Source organism: Onychostruthus taczanowskii, unplaced genomic scaffold (genome assembly GCF_017590055.1).
Source record: "Onychostruthus taczanowskii isolate IOZ18803 unplaced genomic scaffold, ASM1759005v1 scaffold87, whole genome shotgun sequence".
Lineage (NCBI taxonomy): Eukaryota > Metazoa > Chordata > Aves > Passeriformes > Passeridae > Onychostruthus > Onychostruthus taczanowskii.
In genome coordinates, this window is record NW_024506662.1 from 1371467 (window position 1) to 1386232 (window position 14766).

Below are 14766 nucleotides of genomic sequence, written 5' to 3' on the forward strand. Positions count from 1 at the left end.
AGAGAATAATACATTATTTACAAGATTTCTTAGCAACATGTTCAAACATACAGAAAAGGGACTCTTTGAGCACAGTGAGTCTCAGTAGGAAGCATCATTCTCTCCAGCTGCTTAATTACTCTGAGATTACGAGTGCATATGATGGTCTGCACTTTTGTTTATGAAAATATCCATTATTTTTCTTTTATGCGGAGCCAGGGCACACTAGGAGGCCTTCTAGAGCTGAGCCCTTTATGCCTACAATATGACTTAGGTAAAATATACCCTCAAACACTTTTGGATCATGATGGATTTAACTGCTAGTGATCCTGGTCTAATCATAAAGTGACTTTGAAATACCATACATTGGGAAAAAAAAGTCAAAGTTTTTCATGAAACAGGATTTGGGCTTATTGAAGTGATAGGGAGGAATGTGTCTTGCTGAGAACAGCACTTTGAAGTTGCCCCCATCTGGATAATGAACAATTAAAGAACAAATGAGTTAAGCCAGGTTAAGTGCATAGATGTGCCCCGAGCACCCTTCATCCGTGCAGCACCCAGAGCATTTCAAAAGGGAGGAAGTACTTCTGTGCAAAGGAGCATCAGATACAGATCTGCATGCCCCCAGCCGCTGACAGTGCTCAGAAGAGCCCACGTGAGCACAAAACTGGGTGTGTGATCCAACAAACTCATCCACATGGATGGCATGCATCAGATTTGCAGCCCTGGGTTAACAGATGCATCATCTGCAGTTAGGAAAAGGCACCTGAAGACTCATCTTGGACTGGTGGATGCTACAGGGGAAATAACACAAGATCTGGTACGAAAGCCCAGAGAAAGAAAGCTGTGGTCTTATCCTTCAACACCAGGACTTATTTTCCAGGTGGTGCTGCAGAGAAGGGATCAGGTACATTCCCTTGTCCCTAAATTTAAGTGCTGTGTTAATTCTTATATTCCTTTCAAGGCTTCACTGATGTGGCAATTGTTGTTGGATCCTTTTCCTGCACCCAGCTCTGTGCTTGCATGAGGAGAGAACTAAGAGCTTTTGAACTTCTTCCATCTCACACAGGTAGGACAGATCCATACTTCATGCCCCTTGGGAAGGTCGGGGAAGGGATATCCATTTGGGAAACCCCTCCCTGAGTTACACAGCCCTTGATGGAGCAATCAATACAGCGCCCTGAATAGATAAAAGATAATTAATTACAGCAGAGAAAAGGCAGACAATCCTCAGGCATCTGTGCTTTTCCTTTTTAAAATCAAGGGAATGGCAGTAAATAAATAAACATATGGAGGAACTGAGGACAGAAAAGGCAAATAATGCCTGCTGGTCCCCTGGAGCTAAGGGATTCCCCAGTCACCTGCAGAAACACCATGTGAGAGAAAAGCACAGACAAGAAATGAAAGCAAATATATTTAGCTCAAGAGGAATCAGATGCAAACTAACGGCATTCCAATTTGAAAACCATATCCTGTGAAAGGATACCAAAGGCTAAATCCTCTTTTTTCAATTTGACAACCTGACTTCCATGTGAGACTATGTCCAGTAAAACACCGCTTGGATCACTGGAGGAGCTGCAAGCCCAACATCATTTTTCAGCTCTGGACATTACTGTGTCACTGAGAGCAGCAGGGGATGCATAAGGAGGTGGCATAATGCCTGTTTGCAGAACTTTTATGGCTAATTGACATTACTGCAGAGTTCCCCAGACAGTCTCTGGTAGCACTGGATGGCTGAGCCATGGAAAACTGTCTAATGCTGCCTCCTGTGTGGTACCCAAAAGGGGGCCATATCTCTGACAGATTCCAGCAGAGAAGTCACAGAAATAAATACATCTAAACCTGTTAAATCTGAGCAAAGACACTTGTAAGGAATCTTTCTTCAACCAATATAATTGCCTTACAGGTTGCATATTTCCTTTAATTTCCACAATCATTTTGAGACAAGCTAAATCCCTAAGGGACCATCACAGCATCTCATTTAAGAAATATCCATATATACAAAGGAAAGCCTTCCTTTCAACCAGAAAGACCAGCTGTAGAAGCTCAAAAGGGCTTTTTTTTTTGTTTGTTTTGTTATTCTCTGTGTTTAGCTCATCCATCCAGGGAAGTAACAAGATGTGAAGACAAATTGCAGGAGAAGGAGAATGTTGTTAATGATTTCCCTTTCAACTGCTTGCTCAGCTTTACCTTTGCTAGGAAGGATTACCTGTTGCTGACAAAAGATGTCATCTTCACTCAGATTAATTGCACTCAAACTAATTACTGGCATGGACCAAGGCTGGCTACGTGTAACATTATTTCAGCATGGTAAACCTGAAAGGTTTTAAGCAGAACTTGCTGTAATAGGACAGCACACGGTTCGTCCAGTTAGACACAGAAATTCTGACCCCGTTACTCACATCTAAATAATCTTTTTAATGTGATCTGAACCATGATGCTTGGATTTTCAAGCCTTTTCTTTCTCATTACATCTTCTCCCTTTATGTTTGCTTTTCCTACTTTCCAACATGATTCATCACAGCACATTGCCCTGAGCTTTATTAGGTGACTTGTGGCAGCCCATTCCCAGCACAGAGCCCTGCAGGAGCAGTGTTCTGTGCTGCTGAAATTCCATCCCCCTAAAATACGCCACTTTCATGATTATATTTCCCCACAGCTTGTGCTGAGTGCCTCACACTCTATAAAACCCTGTAGCACCGCTGACTTCACCCAAGCCCAGCAGCAGGCACATGCTGAGGATCGAAGCCAGCTTCAACATCCTCTTTAAGATTTTGCTGGTGCAATGAGGACAACAAACCTCTCCATCTGCCAAAGCCTCCAAGAAAGCTCATGTATGCTATGCTGGTGCAGCCACCAGGTGACACAGCCTTAGGGAAGATGCACTGGTGCCACTCCAGAAGGGAGAGGACCACAGCTCTGCCTCTGAGGTTTTGTGACCCTGGGATTAGCGTTAGCTCCACCACCTGCAAAACTTCACTGGGTTCAGCACCTGCCTCATTAGCTATGAAAGAATATGAGAAGTGGAGATGAGGAACTAAGAGAATCTTAAACATTTCACTTTGTCCATACCCAAACTTGGCACTCAGCAATGTTGTAAGTGTTCATCTGCCACCAGCACCAGGGATGCCCCCGAGCCAAAGTGCTGGAGGAATTCCTGCCCAGCAAGGCTCTGCCTGGAGATCAGAGGAGCAGAGCCAAGGAATCAGGTTTCCTCACCTCTAACTACAATCTTCTTTGAGAGGCAAAGCACCTCTCAAAGCTCTGCTCATTGATGGGTATATAAAGGGTTTCTTTCACCAGAACTGAGATTGATGCTTGATAGGACAAAACTGAGAGTTTGGGATCACTGTAAGCAGAACAACTTTGCATAAAGGGAGCTTAAATGATTTCTCATACAGCCACAGGGCAAGACACAACGATTATACCAAACAGCTTGGCTTTTTCCCTCATCTCTTCTGTCTTAATAAATCAATAATGTGGAATGCAAAAAGTCCAGAAGGCCCTTGTCAGCTGCTCTGAGGGGACCCTCTCTCTGGCTACATCCAGACCAGCCTGGCCATCGTGGGGTGACCACAACACAACTTTGTGGCTGCTCTGCAGAGCCCCAGACTACAGACACAACCGGGGGCACTCCTGCCCGTGGCTCTGAGCAAAAGCCAGACACACGTGGTTCCCCCAGGACCAGTCCTGGAGACTGGTCACTCAAAATCGAGGCTGCCACCTTTATGCAGGGCTTACTTAGGCAAAGCTCTGCTGTTACAGACCTCGTGTGCTGAACTGGGGCGTCCCACAGCTAGAACCCGGGAGAAGACAGCCACAGGCTGAAGGAAGACAGCAGGATCTGCTTCACAATCCCACGAGAGCCTCTTCCTTTGAGCTGCCACCACAAACCCAGATAAACACAAAGCCCCACTGCCACTGTGGTATTTTATGAAAATCCTTTCACCAGGATTTTCTCCTGAGAAGCCTCAGAAAAGAAGTGTAAACAATCACCTATCTGATTGCTTTGGAATGTGGTCTGGAGATGGTTATTTGATTGGGCTCATGTGAGTTGTCTTTACTTAATGACCAGTCACAGCCAGCTGGGTCGGACTCTGTCTGTCAAGAGTTTTTATTATTCATTCCTTTCCTAGCCTTCTGATGTATCTTTTCTCTCTACAGTTTAGCAAAGCTTTAGTATGTATAATATAATATAATATAATATAATATAATATAATATAATATAATATAATATAATATAATATAATATAATATAATATAATATAATATAATATAATATAATATAATATAATATAATATAATATAATATAATATAATATAATATAATATAATATAATATAATATAAGCCTTCTAAGAAACATGGAGTCAGATTCATGTCTTCCCTCATCCTGGGACCCACGAACACATGAACACCCCACAATGCCTGATCAATATGAGATCAGCTGTGCCCAGCACAGTTCAGCTGCTCTGTGAAAATCACATAGCTCCACTACCAAAGGTTCTGTCAATATGCTGGCAAGCAGCAAGAAAGTCAGATTAGTTCAGTTCATACATATTTAAGTAGCACGACCTACATTATCAAGCTCAGGCTTCAAATATTTGTAATGGCACAATTAGCCCCAGGCACATTATCTCACTACTATCAGCAACTGTATATATTTATCTACAAATCACATGGAAGTGGTCTGGAGATGGTTTACCAACAGCTGCATCTTTGATTGGGCTCATGTGAGTTGTCTACTTAATGACCAATCACAGCCAGCTGGGTCGGACTCTGTCTGTCAAGAGTTTTTATTATTCATTCCTTTCCTAGCCTTCTGATGTATCTTTTCTCTCTACAGTTTAGCAAAGCTTTAGTATGTATAATATAATATAATATAATATAATATAATATAATATAATATAATATAATATAATATAATATAATATAATATAATATAATATAAGCCTTCTAAGAAACATGGAGTCAGATTCATGCCTTCCCTCGTCCTGGGACCCACAAACACATGAACACCCCACAATGCCTGATCAATATGAGATCAGCTGTGCCCAGCACAGTTCAGCTGCTCTGTGAAAATCACATAGCTCCACTACCAAAGGTTCTGTCAATATGCTGGCAAGCAGCAAGAAAGTCAGATTAGTTCAGTTCATACATATTTAAGTAGCACGACCTACATTATCAAGCTCAGGCTTCAAATATTTGTAATGGCACAATTAGCCCCAGGCACATTATCTCACTACTATCAGCAACTGTATATATTTATCTACAAATCACACAGAGGGGTATTAAATGTTGCTGTCACTGTTGTCAGGGAAACAAACTTCTTCTAAATTTTTAATTTTTTAATTTAAAATGCTGTATTCCAAGCAGGGATAGTCATTAAAATTGTATGAGGATAAAGGGAAAACAAAATCTGGTGTACCTACCTATGGCAGAATTGATGTGCACTGTAATTACAGCAGGTTACTGAAGGAAAAATGGAGCTTTCATGCAAGACTGTGGTTATGAATGTTTCTGCACATTACTTATGATTACTGTTGCTTAAGAAGAAAGAATAAGTTATTGTGCATGTGTAAATTCTTGTCAAAAATTGTAGGTTAGAATACACAATTTACCTTGTGTACTGCAATCTTTGTGTAAATACTAAGATCATCACCATAAAAATGGTTGCTCAGTAGAGCAGATTTACAATTATATACATGGTAATTTGTGTAGTAAGATGTAATAACTGATATCCTAATTTTGTACTTTAACAGAATGGGTGGCACAGCGAATGCTCCTTCTTTGAGCAAATATCTTCTCAAGCCTCCAGCGATGGACTATCATATCTGTTGGGAAAACTGTTGCAATGTCTTGTCAAGGCATTTCTGCAGAAGCAAGAGTAAGAGGAAAATAACATAAAGTAAGACAGCCAGTGACCAGCCTTACAGACCCTGGAATTACCTGTAATCTGTTTTACTGAGCAAGAGACAAAACATATAAATCTTTTTTGAGTCCGCTCCTCCAAAAACCTGGATGCCCAAAGATTTACCATCCTCTGCAAATCCAAACTCACTGCCACATTCTCTCCACTTTCCATCTCCTTGTGCTAAATCACACCCAGAGTTTGCTTTTCAAATTAACGTGTGATCTGTGTAGGCAGAAAATGATGCTCTGTTCCCAGTCCATACTGGAGCAGAGGAGGAAAAGAGGCAAATGCCAGTGCAGAGCTGGGAGAAGAGGTAGGCAGCACTTGTCCCAGGGCTGCCTGCACCCTTGGGGTCCTCCTCACCATCTGACCAGCACTCTTCTTTCCAGGCCGCACAGTGAAGGAGCATTTGGCAAGAGTCAGAAGGGAAGTTTGTTTTCCCGTTTTTCCTGGCCTCGTTCGTGTTGCCTGAGCTAATGGCTGGCAAGCAGGGGCTCTCTGGGGTTCCCCACATGGCTGCAGAAATCCTGGCTTTGATTTCTCAAACATGTAAACCATCTGTCAACAGCTCCCGTGCTGGGAGCATGGGCAGGGGAATGCCTTGGAGCCCTTCCCTGCTCTTGTGTCCTGGCATGGCCCTCTGCAACAGAGAGGTGCCCTCAGCCAGCCCTGCCCCTGAGCTGGTCCCACAAAGGCACAGTCACAGGGCCAGTCCGGCTGCCAGGGGACGTGTCCAGGGCTGGGGGGCGTGCAGGGGAGGCTGGCTAAACCCAAGAGCCCCAGCCAGCCACTCCAAACCAGCCTGCCCAGCCCTCTCCAGCCTGCCCAGCCCACTCCAGACCAGCCTGCCCAGCCTTCTCCAGCCTGCCCAGCCCTCTCCATCCTGCCCAGCCCTCTCCAGCCTGCCCAGCCTTCTCCAGCCTGCCCAGCCCTCTCCAGCCTGCCCAGCCCACTCCAGACCCGCCTGCCCAGCCTTCACCAGCCTGCCCAGCCCTCTCCATCCTGCCCAGCCTTCTCCAGCCTGCCCAGCCTTCTCCAGCCTGTCCAGTCCACTCCAGACCAGCCTGCCCAGCCCTCTCCATCGTGCCCAGCCCTCTCATTCTGCCCAGTCCTCTCCATCCTGCCCAACCCTCTCCAGCCTGCCCAGTCCACTCCAGCCTGCCCAGCCCTCTCCATCATGTCTCCATCCTGCCCAGCCCTCTCCATCCTGCCCAGCCCTCTCCATCCTGCCCAGCCCACTCCAGCCTGCCCAGCCCACTCCAGGCCCCTCTGGTGCCACTAGCAGCATCGCCCTGCAGCAGCAATGAGGTTGGAGAACTGGAGGAGTTTTTGATAATTAGCAGCTGGATTTGGCCTGTGGCCTGTTAACATGGCATACAATTCTGCTGGTTTCCACTCACAGGCCCTTTATTCTTTTTCCTTTTGAGAGCTGTGAATTTGTTTGGTTTTCACTCAAGTCTGTCCCTGACTAAGAGACCCAACAACATCATTTCTTGGACATTTGTGTAATGGGGTTAGTAAATCAACAAAATCTACAGCATTACCTGCAGATTTAACCCCTTGGTGTGTCAATAAGTTCCCAGCCTTAGTGACTTCCATTTGATGGAGTTGAAAAACCCTTGATGTTTTGCACCAAGGGGTTAATTTGAAAAGGGATGAAAGTATACAAAAGTAAAGTTGAAAGTTCAGTTACAAGCTTCAGTTTAATAATAAGGGAATCACAACTTTAGGTTTCCTGGAGACCAACCAGTATAAAATTGTCCTTGAAGGTGTATTTCTGTGTGAAGGTGCAAACAGGGGGGTTCACATCATAAAGCTGGAGAAAGAGAGAGGAAATGCCAAAAAAAAAGGTACTTCAGCTTCCTTTTTTTTTCCCCCCACATTGCACATCTCTGCAATATATAAGGGAACAGTGAAATTGCACAAGGCAGTGAAAAGGGATCAAAATTACACATGCATTTAATAAACAAAACAATTGCAACTGGAAAGTGAATAACTTTAATAAGGGCTTGACAGAGGAACCAGAGGAATGGAACATCCTTGTAACCTGCATAGAAACCACAGAGCAGCTCCTGCACCGTGACTTGTGGGAAGTGTAGGAAGTTAGCAGTGAGTCCTGAGTTCCATCAAGCAGGATAACCTAGTGAAGGGGTGTTAAGACTTGGCTGTTGGGCTGCCCAAGTGGCACCATCACCTTTCTTAGTCCCCTTTTGCCTCTACCATCCTGCCACCACTAATTTCTTGCATTTTGGATGGGTATCTGCCAAGCGAAGAAAAGTGTCTACTTGAATGGTGAATATTGGCCAAAGTACAGACAAATCAAAGGCTCATAAAACAAACAAGTTACTTTAATTCAATGTGTCTTGTCCTGGTTTTGGCTGGGGTAGACCTACTTTTCTTCCTACAGGCTGGTACAGTGCTGTGCTTTAGATTTAGGATGAGAAAATGTTGATAAAACACCGATTAGCTGCTGTTAAGCAGTGCTTACACTAAGGCAAGGACTTTTCTGCTTCTCAAATCATACCACCATGGAAGAGGCTGGGAGGGACACAAGTGCTGGGACAGCTGAGCCCAGCTGGTCAAAAGGATATTCTAGATCACATTGTCCAGCATAAAACTGGGGGAAAGCTGCTCAGGAGCCACTGCTTGGGAATTCACTGAGCAGCACTCAGCAAGCAGTGAGCAACTTCACTGTACATAACTTGACTTGTGTATTCAAATTACTTTTTCATTACTGCTATCTCTTCCATTTCTGTCCTATTTCAATGCACCATTTTTACTTTTTTTTTCTCAATTCTCTCCACCATCACTCAAAGGGTGGGAAGTGAGTGAGCTCCTGGTTACTTACTTTCTTTACTTTTCTTTCATCTTCTTTTTTTTCTTTCCTCTTTACTTACTTTCCTGTTTGCTCCTATTTAATTATCTCTCCAGTTAAACCACAACAGTACCTTCCCAGAGAGAGATACTATTGCAGGTTAGGATTTTTTAGGATTTTTCTCTTTTTTTTTTTTTTTTTTTTTCAGAGAGTTTTCTCCCATTTGTTGCCTAAGAGATGGGAACGATAATTGAGAGAGACAAAAGATGTGGCCAAGATGGGGGTAAGGGGTGCAGCTGGCTGCACTCTCTTAGCTGGGGGTTTTCTCTTGGGAAGGGCAGGGATACCTGAGATTTTTGCAGGGGGGTGAGGGGTTGGGCTCAGCTCTCACTCTTGGGACTGGAGGGGAGACAGTGCTGCTGTCGATGTGGGGACAATTCCCTGCCACTGCACAGTTCAGTCCTGCACTGCTTCTCCTACCGTGAATGAGGCTTTGCTCCTCAGAGTGGCCATTGAACCGGGACCTTCTCAGCACAGGACCTCACTGGGAAGGACCCTCACCATCTATTTGAGTGCCTCGGGGGAGAACCCTGCATCCCAACCCCTTCCCCCCTCCAGAGGGAGCATCTCCTGGCTGCTTGCAAGAGCCTGGCTGTCGCTGCCCAATCCCACTGGCTTTTTTCTGCTGCTGCTTCTTACTCCTTTTCACATATCTTTGCCTGAAAGCCCCATAATTTCAAAGTTATAATAACTTGGAGGAAAGGGGATCATAACTTCCATTCCAAGGGAGCTTCCCACCTTCCCTAGCGGACACCTGGTCCTCTAAACCAGGACAAATACTTACCAAGAAACTTCTAGCAGAGAGCTCTGCACAGCCTTAATAACCACAGTCCAAGCCTTCATGCCTGGATAATAAATCACTTAACCCAAGAAAGTCCTGTTGTCACTGATTTTCCAGAGTATCATTAAGGCAATCTCATTTAGCAGCCTTGTCAAAGGTAATTCAACAGTCTTCAAAATGGTATAGCAAAAATTATGATGTGGCTTTTGTCCTGCAGTGTGCAGGATCCCAGATGAGCACTAATGAACAGGCCAAAATTTGCCTTGTAAAATCTCATCATGCTTTTTAAAGGCCAGATTACTCAGTATGGCTTTTAAATTCCACCCTTGATTTGATTCACACAGAATGAAATACATGTTGCCAATACACCCAGCAGAGTCCCAGTCCCCTAAAACTCCATTCCACCACTACAAAAGAACAGGAGTAGTGAAATCCCCTTGCATATGAAATGAGCTGTGCTGAGAGATGCTCTCAATTTGCTGATAGACTTGACAAATTTGGGCAATTCTGTGCCCATTCCGTTAATAATGTTATGTAAATGTTAAGTTACTACAGATTAAGAAGTTTGTGATACCTTTGTTTTTCGAACAATCACTTGGTTTTGTTTTGTTTGTTTTGTCTGGGGTTGGTTTTATTTTATTTTCTTGCAACTTTTTTTGCGTACTTCCATTCTCCATTGCCTTTCCTACCAACACCAACAACTACTCACACAATAGATACAGCCAGAGTCTGGCATACAATTAAGATGTTAAGAGGTAACTTCATCTGAGCACATAAACCTGAGCACCTGTTTATGCAGGCAGGTGCCAGAATCAATAGGCTCAGGCAGCTTGGAAGCTCGTCCAAGGTTCTGAATTTACACATTGCTCAGCAACCTTTCTGTGCTGGAGCCCAGAGGGTGCCTGCTGTACCTCCTGGAAGCACTTGCTTCCCAGAACTGGCACATTCTTTCATCCACACTGCATTAATGAACACCCCCAAGCTCAGCAGAGGACAGATCTGAACACAGGACAGACTGAGATATGTATTGAATTGTTCACATTCTCTTATGCTAATCTTTCAGAGGTCTCTGCTGCCTCTGCATTGTCCAGCACTCTTCTCCTGTTGCTCAGCTACTAAAATAATGAGAATTGGAGATGGTTATGGATGAAAATGTGCCATGGCTTGTTTTTTCAGCAGTGGAGCATTGCCTTCTCTCTTGTTGAACTCAGTGAGAAAAACAGGTGACTTGATACACACATCATTAGTTTCCATAGAACAATTCTTGAAGCTCTCATTATCAGTAGATTCATTTTGCACCTATTATCAGCATGCTACTCTGCACCAGGGAAAGGAGTAATTTGCAACCCATACATCTCCAAGGTATTCATATTTGGGAAAAAACAAACCATGATGCAGAAGTCGTGAAAACACACTGATTTCCCAGGGAGAACAATGACAACACCAGTAACTATTTTCACCCGCTCATTTTTGAGATTCTGATTTCTGTTGTAATTCCCAATATCAAAAATCAAGGACACCAATTTTTGCAGAACACAACTAAAATGTGGTTTCAGTTGATGATGTCTGATCCATGCCTTTAAGGAAACAGAAAAACAGGAGATCAGAACAAGTTATCAGAAGATGATAACTACCATTTGTCATGTAATAAAGGATTTGCTTTCTCTTCAACTCTTCCCAGCACATTCTTATAAACCATCTGTAAAATAAGACTACAGACAGGAAATAATTGAAAACTTACAAAGAATGAGAACAAGCCGCCCACCCAACAAAACTGCCATAAGATAGAAGAAGCTAGAAAAAGAAGGACTTTGAAAGAGTCTGTAAACCTTTTCCTTAGACCTATTTCTTTTTCTGAGACCAGTTTCAAAAACAACCACCAAAGTACTGCCATGCTCCAGTGTCAGCATAACTTCAGAGAAAATTGTCAGTATTTATAAAGAAAACAAAGTTGCAAAGAAGAAAAAAGACACAGGGTTTCCCATGCTGCCACTTGCATGTTTGCTTCTAAGACTTGTTACACACTGCAAACATGAGACTAAAGCTTCTGGTCCAAAATTTTGCCTCCGTTTTGTCAAACATTCACGTTCACCCTTAGTATGGCTTCCCAACACATTCCTTCTAAAACTCAATCTCAAAAAAGACAAAAGAACAGTATTGTTTGTGATCAGGTATTTTCAGCCAGCTGGATGAGGTCTTTTATGGATTTAATTGCACTGCACAGGTGGCATAAGGAAGTTTACCTGCTTCCCACAAAATTTATTTTCAGGTCACTGTTCACTTTCCCAACCTCCTTCTTTCTCAAGTTGCTACAGGGGAGGTCCAGATTAGATATTAGAAAATATTTCTTTGGTGAAAGGGTAGTTGGCACTGGGACAGGATGCCCAGGGAAATGGTGGAATAACCAGCCTTTGAAATGTTCAAATAATGTGTGGATGTGGCACCTAGGGACATGGTTTATTGGTGACACAGTAACGTTGGGATAATGGTTGGACTTGATGATGCTAGAGGCCTTTTCCAACCTTAATTATATTTTATTATATTTTTGTTCCTAATCAACTTTGTTTTCATTGTATTAGGAATAAAAAGGTATATCTACAGCAGCATTCTGGTCTGCCACCAATAATAACAAAGCATTCTCTTAAAATAATAAAACAATTTTAAAAAGTGGCAGGACCCAGTATATGAAAAAAATTCACTTTACAGCTTTGCCAAGAAAATACATCTTTATCAGACTTTAAGCCTTTAACTGGTTCAGGGCCTGTACAATGCATAGACATTAATTGCTCATGAAGTCTGTCCTGCAAAGGAATATCTTCTATTTCCCATTATGAGGGTGAAAGCCATAAAATTTTTGCTCTTTAGCTTATCAAATGTATTTTTTTTTTCCAGAATCTAATGAAACACAGAGAAAATAAACCCAAGGATGAACATAAGAAACTTGTAAGTTAAAAATATTTTTTTTTCCAATTTTGGGGCTTTGGTGAGCTGGGAACATATAAAATTTCAAGCTTTATCACAGTCTGATACCAACCTATTTCTTATTCCCACCTACAGGAGCAAGGAGATTGCCAGGAGTCATTTATCAGCAGGGCTTTGAGGGCTGCTCTACCTCTTGCCTGTGTGCAGCAGCACATTCAGGGGAAAAGCACTTCCAGTTATAGGAGAGCAGGGTCAAGACCAGCAACAAGGCTTTCCTCAAAGTTTTTTTGCACTTAATTATGTTATGCAGAAGGGAAAAAAAAAAAAAAAAAGCCAAGCACCATCTCCAGTGTGCATGTTATGCAGAAGGGGGAAAAAAAAAAAAGCCAAGCACCATCTCCAGTGTGCTTTTTAGCCTTTTTTGGTGCAATCCTATTGATGAAAAGCTGCTGTAGGCTCAGCAAGGATATGAGCCAAGTGGTGACTTTAATGGAGGCATGATTTCAGTTGCATGGGTAAGTGTGATAGCCCCATTACAGCAAAGTACTTAAACACACACTTTGCCTGAAATATATATAGGACTGATACATAAGTTAGGTTTTACTTAAGGACATTTCTCAATTACTTAGGCACTTGGAAAAAAACCACCACCCATACCAGGCCTGAAAATAACTTTCACAATGTTGTTGAAAGCGTCAGTATGTTGAAAATAAAATTAATGGACAATTTTAGAGCTTGAGGATATCTACAGAGAAATGCAATTGGAACATCTTTAAAATGGCTAGCTATATGCATTTCAGCTTCTATTGACAACTTCTCATGAAGTCTGAGTTTAAAGACTGTAGGTTATAAAAAGCCATCATATTTTTTACTGATGCAATTATTCAAAGATGCCTCCTAGCTTAGCCTGAGCTTGCCATCATTGATTAAACTCTGGACACCACTGAAAGATAGGTAAGAAGGTGGGAAAAACTGGTAGCTGGGGGTTGTGGTCCTAATCTCATGCTTACATTCACAACTCTGTAGCTTTTAACTTGATGACATTGTAAACAGAGTGATTAATAGACCTTTGTTATTTGCAATGTACACATTTAACACTGCAGGTCAGACAACATAAATTAACCATCTTATAGGCAAGTTTACACCATTGGAGCAGCTCGTCCTGAATCAATTTGTACTGTTGGCAGGAATCCAGTATAAGTCTTTTTTTAAATTCAAGTGAAAAAAAATTAATATTCAAATTTTTCACTTAACTCTTTATCACCTTGAGTTTTTCTTAAACAGGTTCTCCAAATCCAAAGTGACACAAAATACCTCTAGGAGTCCTGTTTGCTTTTGCCTTTTCATAACCAGCATTCACCATGTGGTGCAATGCTTGGCACACTGGTAGTTTTTCAGGAAAGACAACTGCAGGAAATGGGTTTATCAGTGCAGCAGATAAAGCAGTTTACTGTTTTCTGGCCTGCTAGGTCCTTTCATAGAAGTGGCACACAGGAAATAATGCTCTACAGTTACACAAAATCATTTTTCTGAAGATCTGAGGCATTAATTCTTTACCATACCTCATTGCAATGAGGTAGGAAGGGGAACAGGCCAAGGGAGAAGGAGAAGCAAAACAGTCACTGGCTTTGAGTGAGATTCAGAGTCATTTATTTATCATCCCTAATTTCTGCCTCTGAAGCATTCATCTGGACATCAGAGCAAGACAACCACATGCACTTACCAGTCTTCCATTAACCTGCTGCAACACCAAACTCCAGTAACTCAGCTCACCACAGGGACCCAGCAAGCACCCAACCTCCAGCTTCTGATCTGGGAAGCACAAGCAAAGCCAAATGGCAGAGTGAAGAAGGAAGGGAAGACACAGCCTTGTGGTCAGGAGGATGAAACGTGCACAGAGAGCCCTGGGAGAGCCTGGAGAGGGGTAATAAAGGCACTGGGCAGAGCAGGGATCATGAGATCGGGTCCCTGTCGGTGATCTAGCACAGGCAGTTAATGCTCCAGAGCATGAAGGAGTCCAGGAATGTCCAGGACTCAGTGAAAAAAAAAAAGTTTGGGAATCAACAGGTTTGATTGGAATGCTTAGCTTCCTAAAGGTATTAAGATACCTAAGTCAGTTAGAGTCAGATAAAGTCACACATACTCAAAGGCAATAAATCCTACCCTGCTAATAATAGGGCCTAGAAATTTTACTCTAACTTTTGTTTTCCTTGAAATGAATTAAAATGATAAAAATACTCTCAAAACTTAAATCATCCATTCTATTTTTTTCTATTTTAAAATTTTAATTAAAGAT